Source organism: Neofelis nebulosa, chromosome 2, assembly GCF_028018385.1.
Source record: "Neofelis nebulosa isolate mNeoNeb1 chromosome 2, mNeoNeb1.pri, whole genome shotgun sequence".
Classification (NCBI taxonomy): Eukaryota; Metazoa; Chordata; class Mammalia; order Carnivora; family Felidae; genus Neofelis; species Neofelis nebulosa.
The window spans coordinates 172,587,712-172,599,772 of NC_080783.1; the positions used below are offsets into that span (position 1 = coordinate 172,587,712).

A 12,061-nucleotide genomic window follows, 5' to 3' on the forward strand; every position below is an offset into this window, starting at 1 on the left:
CACTTGGGAACTCTGATAGTAAAAACCTTTGCTGGCTCCCCATTGCCTATGGAATGAATGCTAAAGCACTCTGCAGGCAATCAAGGTCCTCAGAGTCCAGCCTCACTTACAGCCTTTAATCAGAGGTTCTTAATCTGGGGTTTGGGAATCCCTTGAAGTTCCAAGCAGAATTGTTTGTATGTAATTTTTTTTTTTTTTTTGGTCTTCTGGATAGAAAGTTCAAAGCTTTCATCAGTTTCTCAAAGAGTTCCCCAAATCAAAATGATTAAGTACCCATCAATCCATTAGGCTTGCCCTTGAGTCAAGTAACTGGCACATCAAACTATCATTTTCATAGACTTAGTTCTGAACTTCTTGCTCTTCTGTGCCCCTACCTACTGCCTTCCTAGCCTATATATTGCATCTTCTCTCACTTTCCTGCTTGCTGGCTTATGGTTCTATTTCCCCAGTTTTATTTCTCTTTTTTATTAAATTAAAAAAAACCTGTTCATTTATTTATTTTGAGAGATGGAGAGAGAGAATCCCAAGCAGACTCCGTGCTGTTAGCACAGAGCCCAATGTGGGGTTCGATCTTATGAACTTGAGATCATGACCTGAGCTGAAATCAAGAGCCCGACACTTAATTGACTGAGTCACCTAAGCGCTCTATGTTTTCTCTTTGTAGCATTGTCCTGATCTTCAAAGCTGACCGTTGGTTCTGTTTTTCCTGATAATGACTTTGTCTTTTGTGATAGTTTTCTGATAATGTCTTAGTTTGGCTTCCCCTCAGAAGCAGACCTTGACACTAAGTCAGATGTGTATGGTATATTTTGAGGGTTATCCTAGGAAATCTCAGTAAGAGAGTAAAGAAGGAAGCTGGCAGAGAATTATTACCAAAGAAGTTAAAAACATGGGCAGATGGAGCCTAATTCTACAGGGCAGCACACATGGCTGCCTCAGGCTTTCCCTACCTGAGGTAAGTGAAGAGAGGTATTTATCCACCATCAGTCCTTGCTTGGACAGGGAAGAGAGCAGACATCAATTCTCTAGCACTCTGGCCTGCCTTGCCTACAGTAAAAGTGGAGTATAGCAGCTAGAGAGTCATAGGTGATAGCAGTGGAAACTGGGGTGGCTTGTACAGAAATAGTATATGATGAAGAGATACAGGTGGGGCCCCAATAGCATCGGCTACATGATCTAAGCTGTACTTAATTTTACCTTCTTCTTCTGACTACCTAGGCTTTGTACCTCCCAGTCTAGCCAGTCCTTGAGTTACTTCTTATGGAGGCACTTCTTTCACATTTGTTGCACAAGACCTCTTACCAATTCCCAGGTGTAAATACTATTGTCTAGCTTCTGTCTGATTTCTCATTTTGTTTCCTTTTGCCTATGATGTCCCTGTCTTCTGCTGAAAACTTAATCATAATTCAAGGCTAAGATAAAATGTTCTCATTTTTATAGATTCATCTAAGTAAGAATCAAACACCCTCTCTCATTTGGTCCCTTAATGTTTAATGTTTGCTTCTATGAAATTGGTGAACCATTCTGGGTGGATGTACTGTCTCTTTTCCTAGGAAGTGGAGTCAGAGGTCATGTACTGATTTATTAATCTTTGAATCTCAGAGATGAATCAAATGCTTGGTACACAGTAGGTATTTGAAAAAGGTTTGCTGAGATGAAATTCATAGTATCTAAGGATACATTTCGTGACTACATCATGCCATTGGACATGGAGTGTTTTGTTTGCTCTCTGAAATCTAACTCCATATGTGGTTTACTTGAGGGATAGTCTTTTTTTTCCTTGCGTTGATCTATTGTGATATCCTTATCTCAGTTGCCTTTCTGGAAATCAGTGCTTTAGGATTGCCTAAAAATCATCCTATAAAGAAGGCTGTTAACTGATGCAGCAAATACTTACTGAGCATTAGCTATATTCTAAGTACCAGAAATATTCACCTAAGTATACTTTCAAGGAACTCTCAGTCCTGCTTCACCACTTTCTGGTCATGTGTGTTTAGCCAAGGAAATTTGTCAAGCTGCCTCAGTTTTCTCTGAGAGGATTAGATTCATTATCTTTATAGGAGCCTGTTTCTAACTCTGTGACGCTCAGAGAAATTTTTGATACTAACGATAAAGATAATTTTCTTTGACCCTTTCAGATTCTGCTTTTTCTCCCTTACCAACACTAAATTAGAGCTAATACAGTTGGAACCACAATGGCTAGGCTGTATTTACAACCTTGGAGCAGTGCCTGTATCTGTTTTGTATGTATGCAAAACTCTTCTCTTTGTGACCAGATTGTAAAGCCAATGAGGAAGTGTTCAAGTATCCCTGCCCCAGAATGTGTATGGGTTATTATGACAGACTAGCAAAAATCTTATGGGTAATTTCAGGCCCATCTCAATAATTCTTACTCAGCCTTCAAGTCTCAGTTCAGATGTTCCCTTCAGGAAATGTTTGGTCATTCCGGTTCAGCCCATGTAGTGGTCCTCTAGCATCTGGGACTTGTCATATTAATATTATTAGCTGTGTTTCTACCTAATTGATTGTCAGCTTATTGAGGTCAGGGGCTCTGCTTTGTTTGGCTTCTTCTTGAATGGAGTATCTGGTGTAAAGAAGGTCTCAATCACTATTTGTAAATGGAATATAATTCACATGCACACTTTTTTTTTGTTTTGGAAGGAGAATCCATGGTAATTCCAGAGGTGGGTGATTTTCCCAGCAGACTTTCCTTTAACATCCTCTTTTCCCCCTCATCTATTCAGTCTTTCATTACCTTCCTTGATTGATTTATAGACTAGGTTAGATACAACTCTAATGAAGCCAAAAAATTGTCACAGTACTTTTGGGGATTGCTGTACTTAACTTCTGGAGATAATTGTTCATTCAGGCTCTTACTTCACCTTTCATTCCTTTGTTCAGAGAAGGAGATGTTTTATGCTTTCTGGAGGGTGAGAGAGGCTCCAAGTTATTTAGGTTAGTCAACAAAAATTTGCTGACTATAGTGGGCAGGAATATGCCATGTCTGTTTTCTGGGAAGTAGTAATTTTAGAAAACCATTGGATAGATTTTAAACTCTTGATGTGTCCAATCATTTTTATGGCCTTTTTCAGATATTTCCTTTGATTTTAATTTACTTTCCATGGATTTTTCCTGCCCCCAAACGGTTTAGTGCTGTATTATCAAAATGTAGCTTTAAGAGTTCAAGGATATGTCCAGGCCTTGCCTGTACCAAAGGATGAGACTGTTAGGGGTCCTTTTCACAGGGAGGCAAAGAGGCCTAGAACTGGGAAGCAGGGATCAGTTATCCAGAACAGCTAGAAGCAAGGTAGCCAGTGTGGAGAGCCAGAGCAATCCGGGTTCCAAACTACAAAAACACTGGAAGTGGGATTGGGAAGGGAGATAGGATGCAAATATGAACAGTTAAGTCATTGAGTAGAATACTCTAGACCAAAACAGTATGAGATATGAGATACAGAAAATAGAAAATGGTTAAGGAATGAACTTGTCAGTAGAAGAAGCCACCAACACCAGCTGTTTAACTGATGCCTCATATAGAGGCAGGTGCTGCACCTTAAAGAGATCCCAGTTGTCTGGACAGAAGATACAGACAAAAGGTCCCTGTTAATAGGGTTTTTCCTTCACTCTATAACACTTTCCAGTCCCTGGAAACATTTCTGGAGTAGAATTGTACTATCCATGGAGAGAATAAATACCTTAGGCAGTCATGCCTTTTATGATTTTCTTCCTACATCTATTTCCCATCCATTTGTACTTTACTTAAAAAACAAGGCAATCATAGACCTACCATGCCTGTATTTCTGCTGTGTGGTATGTGAGCTAGTGAGGTAGCTATGAAAAGTCAAATATAAAACAGGTGTTCAAGCACTGGAAACAAGAGAGAGCAAGACCAGATTGATTCCAATACCATGCAAGAGACACCCCCTATCTCAATTCAACCCTAAATGCTGCCTATGCAGCCACCATCCCTCTTGTTGTGGCTTTGACTCTCCTACACATATGCCACATATTATGGAATTGCAGCACCAACAGGAAAGGAGTGGTTTCCATGCAGTTCAGCTCACAGCCCCCTTTCTCTTTACACTAATGCTGACATATGCACCCAAAGAATAAGTGCACTCTCTCAACCCAGATGGACCACAATGCCGTATTATTTTCAAGATTTAAATTCCTTACTCACAAAATGGTTGCCAAAAAGTGAGCAACCCTTACACTCATTCACTCCAACCTTGGTGGACTATCCACTGAAATCAACTCCAATTAGCTATATAATTAAAAGTACAAATTGAAGTCTAATTACTAAAAACCATGGACTAAAACTCAAGACCCTAAATTCAATAAGTGTCTCTTGGTTTTACAATGGAATTGAAAGAAATGGAAAACCCATGTCTGTCCACAGGAAGTTTAGTGTTTAAAGTGATTCAATCCACATCTTCTGAGACTGACAGTGTTAGGCTCCATGAGAACAAGAGACATGGTTTAGACATTATTCCTGGTCCTAAGGAGCTCATGGCCCAGTGGGAGAGATATTCAAGGGTACAATCTGTTGATATAATATGATTAATTCTATCCCTTTTGAAGGTACAAATTAAATATTTCCAAATCTCAATCCCACTGACTGCAATGAAGTCTTTCTTCTCAATGCATAATCACTACAGTGATTGAGCCAAGGGTTCTAAAGAACTTGAAATAAATTCAAGGGGTAAGTCTTGCTAATTATTGTCGTACAGAGAAAAAATAAATTCTGAGCTGTGGCCTGCATGGTCCTGTTCTCATGGAGTGTTACCACTCAAAACAATTGGTGAATGGCCTGACCATCTCAGTAAATGCTGCAGGGTCCCAGACACTGTCACAGAGACTAGGTGTACCTGTTTGCTGGAAGGTCAGGCAGTCAAGTGCAAGGAACAACTAAAAATACAGACTTGTCCCCAGCCCCCTTGCCACTGGTGGCTAAAAGGGCATAAGCCTGTCTTTGGTTTGGAGTTCAGACATGAGAAGGTGATGCATTTGACGCATTTTCCAAATTAATGCTTGAGGTTTTCAATTTGATAGGAATGTTGGGATGGAACTGCTGGGAAGTTTGTTAGTTTGTTTTAACAAAGCTAGAAACACTGAAGAAGGTGCAGAACTGAAGGAGACAGTCATTTCCGCTTTGGTCATGTAGATTCGGGGGCTGCTGTGAAGCATCTGACAGCAAATTTCAAATAGGCATTTGGATATTAAGGGCTGGAACTACAAGAGTGGCTAGAGATATAAATTTGTGTATCATCATCTTATTATTAGTCCCACATTGTAAATGAGGTTAAAAACTTGCCAGAGTCTCATCTATATCTTCTATGGTTTCTTCCTGTTTCTTTGTCTCTCTCCCACTCCTACATTACTCCGAGCCTAGAGTACAGTCTTGTCCGAAGGAGATACTCAGTAAATATTTTCATATATCCCCCAAACTCCCTAGATAGATATCTCAGATCCACTTTAAATCTGCTGGCGACTCTTGTCACTTGGAAGAGCGTGCTTTGAAACTGTGAGCTCTCTGATGACTGCACTCTGGGAGACAACAGGCGAGGAAACGCGCGGTGAGACTGCTAATTGCATTTACTGGACCACACGCCTTCCCTGGCTCTCAGAGGAATACACGTTTCCAAGAAATATGGGGTTTGTCTGAGGTCCAAGGGCACTTAGACAATGGAGAAAACAAATCCCTCAGGTTGTGGTTAATGTCTCCGCCTGTCTCAAGACCTGACTCCCTGTTGCCTTATTTATATCCGAACAACCAGGACTTTGGGATATTTGTGTTTAGATTTCGTGTACACAAATTTAAAGTTTTTTTCTTGATCTAGGTGAATAACACCCTGTCCAGGGGTTTCAGTGCTCTTAATATGAATTGTATGTGGCGTTCTGGATTTGGAGACTGAAGCCTGGGCTGTGTATGTATTGTAACCCCTAGAAGTATATGACCTTGGGCAAGTAATTCTAATAATCTGAGTTATGTTTTCTTTACTCGTAACAGGGGATTAACATTACCTGCCTCCTAGGGTGGTTGTAAGGGTTCAGTGAAGTGGCCAGTGTGAAAGTATGTACCACATGTTTTTTAAAAATATCTAGTGGGTATTGGCAAAGCATACTCTTCCAAGTCTTTTGGGGGCTTAATATTTTTTTTGCCCATCTTCAGCTGGGGCGAATTTCTCATCTCACACCTCACTCTTTCTGTGGATAAATGGAGCTACTCTGCCTCAGAAAGTGCCCCTGAAATAATATTTTAAGCCACTCTAATACATACAGATTGCTTTGTCTCTTGAGAATAGCCATGTCTTTTGGGGTAAATTTTCTTGCTCTAATAATGTTCTGGTTGAGGTTGCTTATCATAGATCCTGCCCTTGGCCAGAGAAACTAGCTCCTGGATTAGGTCATTCCTAGACCTCCAATCCTTTAGCTGTAGTTATTAACCTAGCAAAGTGCACAGTGTCCAACTGGGCCAATGTCTTTCCCTTGAAGTTTAAATGAAAACCGACCCTGGGAGGGAACAGTTTTCTTTCCTGCTAATATGGAGAGATAATTAGAGGCAACAAGTGGGGAGAGTTCTGGTAACATCAGTTCCTGGACCATTGTCCTTGAGGCCAACTTCAGCCCTTGATTTTTCCAGATTCATTGGCTCAATAGATTCTCCTTTTTTGCTTACACTAATTTGGTTGGAGTTTTGCACTTGTAGCCATCATGATTTTTCCAGTTATCTATTATGGCATAAAAAAACAACCTCCAAATTTAGTGATCTAAACTGTGGACTGCATCCTGGATTATGTGGGTCGGGAATTCAGACAAGGTACCAGGGGAACAGTGTCTCTCTGCTCCATAATGTTTGAAGGCTCAGCTGATAAGACTTGAATAGATGGGGTGATTCAAATAGCTCAAAAGCTGGGACTACCAAGGGGGCTGAAGATCCCAACACTGAGATGGCTCCTTCATGCACATCACTGGCACCTGGGCTGGGATGACCCCAAGGCTGGGCTCACCTGAAACTGTTGCTTGGAGTAGCAGTGTGTGGCCTCTTCAGGTAGCTGAATCTCTTCAGAGAATTGTGGCTGGGTTTTTTTTTTTTTTTTTTTTTTTTTTATTTTTGGGACAGAGAGAGACAGAGCATGAACGGGGGAGGGGCAGAGAGAGAGGGAGACACAGAATCGGAAACAGGCTCCAGGCTCCGAGCCATCAGCCCAGAGCCTGACGCGGGGCTCGAACTCACGGACCGCGAGATCGTGACCTGGCTGAAGTCGGACGCTTAACCGACTGCGCCACCCAGGCGCCCCTGTGGCTGGGTTTTAAGAAAGAGTGGCTCAGGGAGAAGCATTGGGAGAATAAGTATTCAAAGACAACAGGTGAAGCTGCATGACCATTTATGACCTAGACTCTGAGGTCACATAATATCATTTCTGACATACCCTGTTGGTAGAAGCAATCAAGTAAAGGGGACACAGACCCAACTACTTGATAGAAGGAATCTCAAAGACTTTAAAGCCATTTAAAAAATAAAAACAATCAGAACAATCTTAATACACCTGTCTTTCCTTTTTTTTTTTTTTTTTGTTTTTTTTGTTTACAGCCTTATCATTCTAGGCCCTCATCATCTCTGTCAATGCTTACACTGGTGTCTTCAAAGCTTACCTTCTCCGGGAAGCTCTCCTTGACCTTCTTTATTTTACTCAGAACTTCCTTTGATTCTTTGGTCAAAGGCAAAACATTTATTTGAACTAAAGAAAAAACCAGAGTGTCCTTATTAATCATTGTCTCCTTGGTACTGGTGATGGTCATTTCTTATATATTCTTAGGTACCTCTATGAATCACAGAACCATAGATGTTGAAAGGTATGTGAGAAATAATTTGGTTGATACTTTTAGTTATGCATATTAAATTCAAAAAAAAAAACCTTTATTAAATTCAACTCTATCCCAGCTAGTACAGAAGTTAAGAAGTTGAGCTAAGTGCACAGAATATCCATTTAGGAAATTTATCATCCAGGGAAACATTTCCTAAAGCATCTTTTGAAAAGTTAGGTTCCACTGAACGTTAAGCATTTTATGAAGAATAAAAGTTATGTTGTTAAATATTTGAGAAATACAGATTTAACAAAATTAAACATCTTTATGAGAAGATTCTTTGGGCCTCTAATGTACATCTATTAGCCTTGAACAAATGTTTGTCCAATAAAGATCATTGGATGAAAGTGCATTGTACATCTTCAACGTAGGGGTGAAGTTCTCTGATCTCATAACTTCTTTCCTTGAAACTTACACCCAAACTGTTTTACCATGGAAAATATTTTGGGATTGACAACAGAAGAAGAAACCAAACAATTACTCTTCGATTCCTCCCTTTCCCCTTTAGACTGGCTTTGTGCAAGGCCTGGGCTTTTGCTTCACTGTCCTTGTGTGCATTACTATATCCTGATGAAATGTAGACTCAGCCCTCACAGTCTGCTGGTTAGGAAACTCCAACAATATAGCCTCACTCTTGCTAGGACTCCCTTCTGGGAGCTGTGTCTTGTGCCAGACACCTGATGGGCAGACATTCTGCTACAAACACACTAATGTTCCAAACCATGATGCCAGGATTCACCATAATTTGAGAATTCCCCATCCCTTAGATTGACCTAAAATTCTGCCTGACAGAAACAGGTCTAAGTAAGCTGGCCTCTTCTTAACAAGTGATAATAAGACTAGTTACTACTCATCAAGGATTTACTTCAGACAAAGTCCTGGGTGAAAGTATTCACAATACTTTGTATGGGTTGAACCATACCATATTACCATTTTTGTAGGTCAAACCAGTTAAATATTGGCAAGCATGTGGTTGTGCCTAATATCACTTAATCTTCATAAAATTTCTACAAGTTAAGGCTTAGCTGGTCTAGGTCAAGGCACATGGGCATCATGGCAGCTGAATAATTTGTGCTCTTTCACATTGATCATCTTTAAATTTCTAGCTCTTACAGAGAGGCTGAGGGTAGTGTAGGGGAAGTAGAAAAAGAGGATTCCTGTTGGCCAGCCAGCCATTCTTCTCTTTTGCAGAACAGTTGCACTCTGGCCCAAGATTTCATAAAGCCCAACTGTTAATCAGACATACCACTCCTTAGTAGGTGGTTTAGCAACTATTTTTTTAATATTGCTCCCACATCACCAGCAATTGATTAAAATATTCCTCCCATATGTTTTCACTCTTATGTGGATCCTGAGAAACTTAACAGAAGACCATGGGGGAGGGAGAGGGGAAAAACAAAGTTAGGGAGGGAGCCAAACCGTAAGAGACTCTTAAAGACTGAGAATAAACTGAGGGTTGATGTGGGGTGGGAGAGACGGGAAAGTGGGTGATGGGCATGAGGAGGGCACCTGTTGGGATGAGCACTGGGTGTTGTATCAAAACCAATTTGACAATAAATTTCATATTAGAAAGAAAGACAGAATAAAAAAAAATAAAATATTCCCCTAGCTACATATTCTATTTTTGTGAAAGAAGTTCTGGAAAATACTTTTCCCTACTTCATTTCATCTTCAATAATGTTTTGATGCATTACATACAGCTGCTTGGAAGGCTTGGTAGATTTCATCTGGCTCTGGCTATATTCTCTCCATTTTTCAGATGAGAAACTCAAAGCTCAGATAAGTTAATGAATGTGCTAAAGGTCCCAGTGCCAGTATGTGCTAGAGCTGGGATTTTACTCAGATCTGGATGACTCCACATCCAGTTGTCTTAACCATTACAGAGTCCAGCTCTGGTTGCTCACAGGCATAGTTTCCCTCATTAAGTCAGCTAAAACCATAGTCCTTAAGAGTGTGTCCAGCCCGGGCTTGAATACTGCTTTGCTGCTTACTAGTTGCCCCTGTAGGGTAAATTACTTAGCCTCTCTGTTTCAATTTCCTCATCTGTAAAATGGAGATTAAAAATGCATTTTTGAGGGGACTTTGTGAGGATTCAATGACTTAAAAATAGTAGTGACTGCTGTCATTTATTATACCCTATCCCCATACAGTTAATTTCTATCTACCTTGCTTTTCCATTGGCCTGTGTTGCTGAAGACCCAGTCAGTCCTGGACTAGAACTGACTTAAGCTGGAGTGGCCTATTTAAAAGCCTGAAGAATCTGCATCCTCATCTCTCTTTCCACTTGGAACTGGTGCCCAGGAATTCTAAATGGCCAACATTAGGGGATTAAATGGTACAAATTTAATAGCCACCAATAATCACCTAGTGTTAGATATTTAGATTGTGCCAAACGTTTGCAGTTATAAATACAAAGAGCAAGGACAATTAAAGGAAAATGAAACAGAAAATTTTAAAGGTCAAGAGACGGATTATGTGAATAGACAATGGTCAGACCGTATATGACAATAGAACGCTGACCTACAGCCTCTGCAACAAGCAACTGGATTTGGTCAGTGACTGCCAACTTCCCTATTCTGTGCTCTTACTTCAACTCAGAACCAAGCAGAGAAAATCAAGTGCTCCTCAAACTGATCACATAAGGTACCTTTCTTCTATTAGCCTGACTCCAGCTTCCCCACATCAACAACCTCCAATTAAAGCATGCCCAAAACCTTCCCATTTTTCCTTCTGAAAAGATTTCCCACTACTCTGCCTGCCTGCCTTTGAATCTCTACCAAACGTTAGTGACAGCAACTAATTCCTTGCTACAGCAGCAAACTCTTAATAAATAGACTCTGTTTGTTCTCATTTTGGTGGTTTTTGTTTATTTCCAGTTTTTCTGGAGGTACCACTGAGCTGTAGTCTGCACTGCTCATCACATGGACCCCAGGCTTCAAGCAGGTACAGCATCCAGAGAGGCCCCTTGTGCCTTGCTGCTCACAGCTTACAGACTCAGGGTCTTATGTGGTAAGTGAACACTGGGTCTGAACTTCATACTCTTGGGTTGAGGTTCTTGGATATCTATTCTCAGTTTAGTAATTGGGTTTTGTTATTAGTTCTCATTTGGTTAGCATTCTTGGTGGAATCAGGCCATTCCTTTCTACCCCTTTGCTCTGGTTTGTGCTTTTGCATAGGCCTTGTAAGCCTCTTGTCTGAGCCACCCTGGTGAGTTTGTGGTTCTTACCAGACCAGCATCCATACAAACTTTGCTGTGGGTCACCCATGAGTAAGGTTCTCCTTCCATCTAAATATTTTGTCCTAAGAACTTAGCTTTGATCCAGAGACTGTTTTCTCTTTTTCTACCTTCTGGGGTGTGCTGTCTGTATTTGGAGGCTACCAACTGTCAGATTGGGGCACTGAGACACAAAGTGCACAAGCACCAATTTCAACTGACTATTGCCAGCTCTCATGGGGTTGTTTAAATATAAATCCTCTCCAAGTCTTGGGAAAAACTGTCTTATAGGTACTCTCATTAGAATCCTAATTTTTTCAATTATCTCTCTACATGATGTAACTTCACCAAAGATGATTTAGGCTTTCAGTGGCCACTGTGGGGAATGTTTGAACTTGAACAAAATTATTCATTTGAGAGATGCTTTGGAAGGTAAAAGGAATTAATATTTCTCAGGCCCAATGAGGAACATTTTTTGTTTGATTGGTACACAGAAGCCTTCAAACAAAATTCTGATTAAAATAATTGCTTTATTAAAGGATGTTTTGGCCAAGGCTAGTGAGTAATTTAACAAACTTAAGTAATTGTATGCTACACTCGTTTTTTCTAAAAAATCGTTTTCTTCCTTGTCCTCTGGTTGCTTCCCTGTAACCAGTTCTCCTGTATGTTATTCAGATCTCTCTGCTTCTTTATCTCTATTGACTCTTCTTACCTCTACACCTTGACAAGATGTTCTACCTTTTCCAAAAGACCCTCTTGAAGACCTCAAAGTGTCAGTTGCCTCTAAACATCCATCTTGCCTATGAGCCAGATATGCTGGCTACGGTAGAATTAAAACCATGACCCAAGCTGAATTAAGAACTATAAGGATTTTCCTAAACCAAGACATGACCAGCAACTATTCTTAAAAGCCATGAACCCAAGCTAAATTGAGAACAATAAGGATTTCCCTAAACCCAGACATGACCAGCAACTATT

General features: G+C 40.4%; 1 long non-coding RNA gene across 1 annotated transcript in view; it reads left to right on the forward strand.

The window, feature by feature from the left end:
* The window catches only part of LOC131504650 (uncharacterized), a 67,836-nt gene extending 56,954 nt beyond the window's left edge, over window positions 1–10,882 (forward strand). Inside the window, exon 2 of the long non-coding RNA XR_009258089.1 lies at window positions 10,746–10,882. This is a non-coding gene — a long non-coding RNA (uncharacterized LOC131504650). The remainder of the gene's footprint in view (window positions 1–10,745) is intronic.
* Window positions 10,883–12,061: the final 1,179 nt, after the last annotated feature.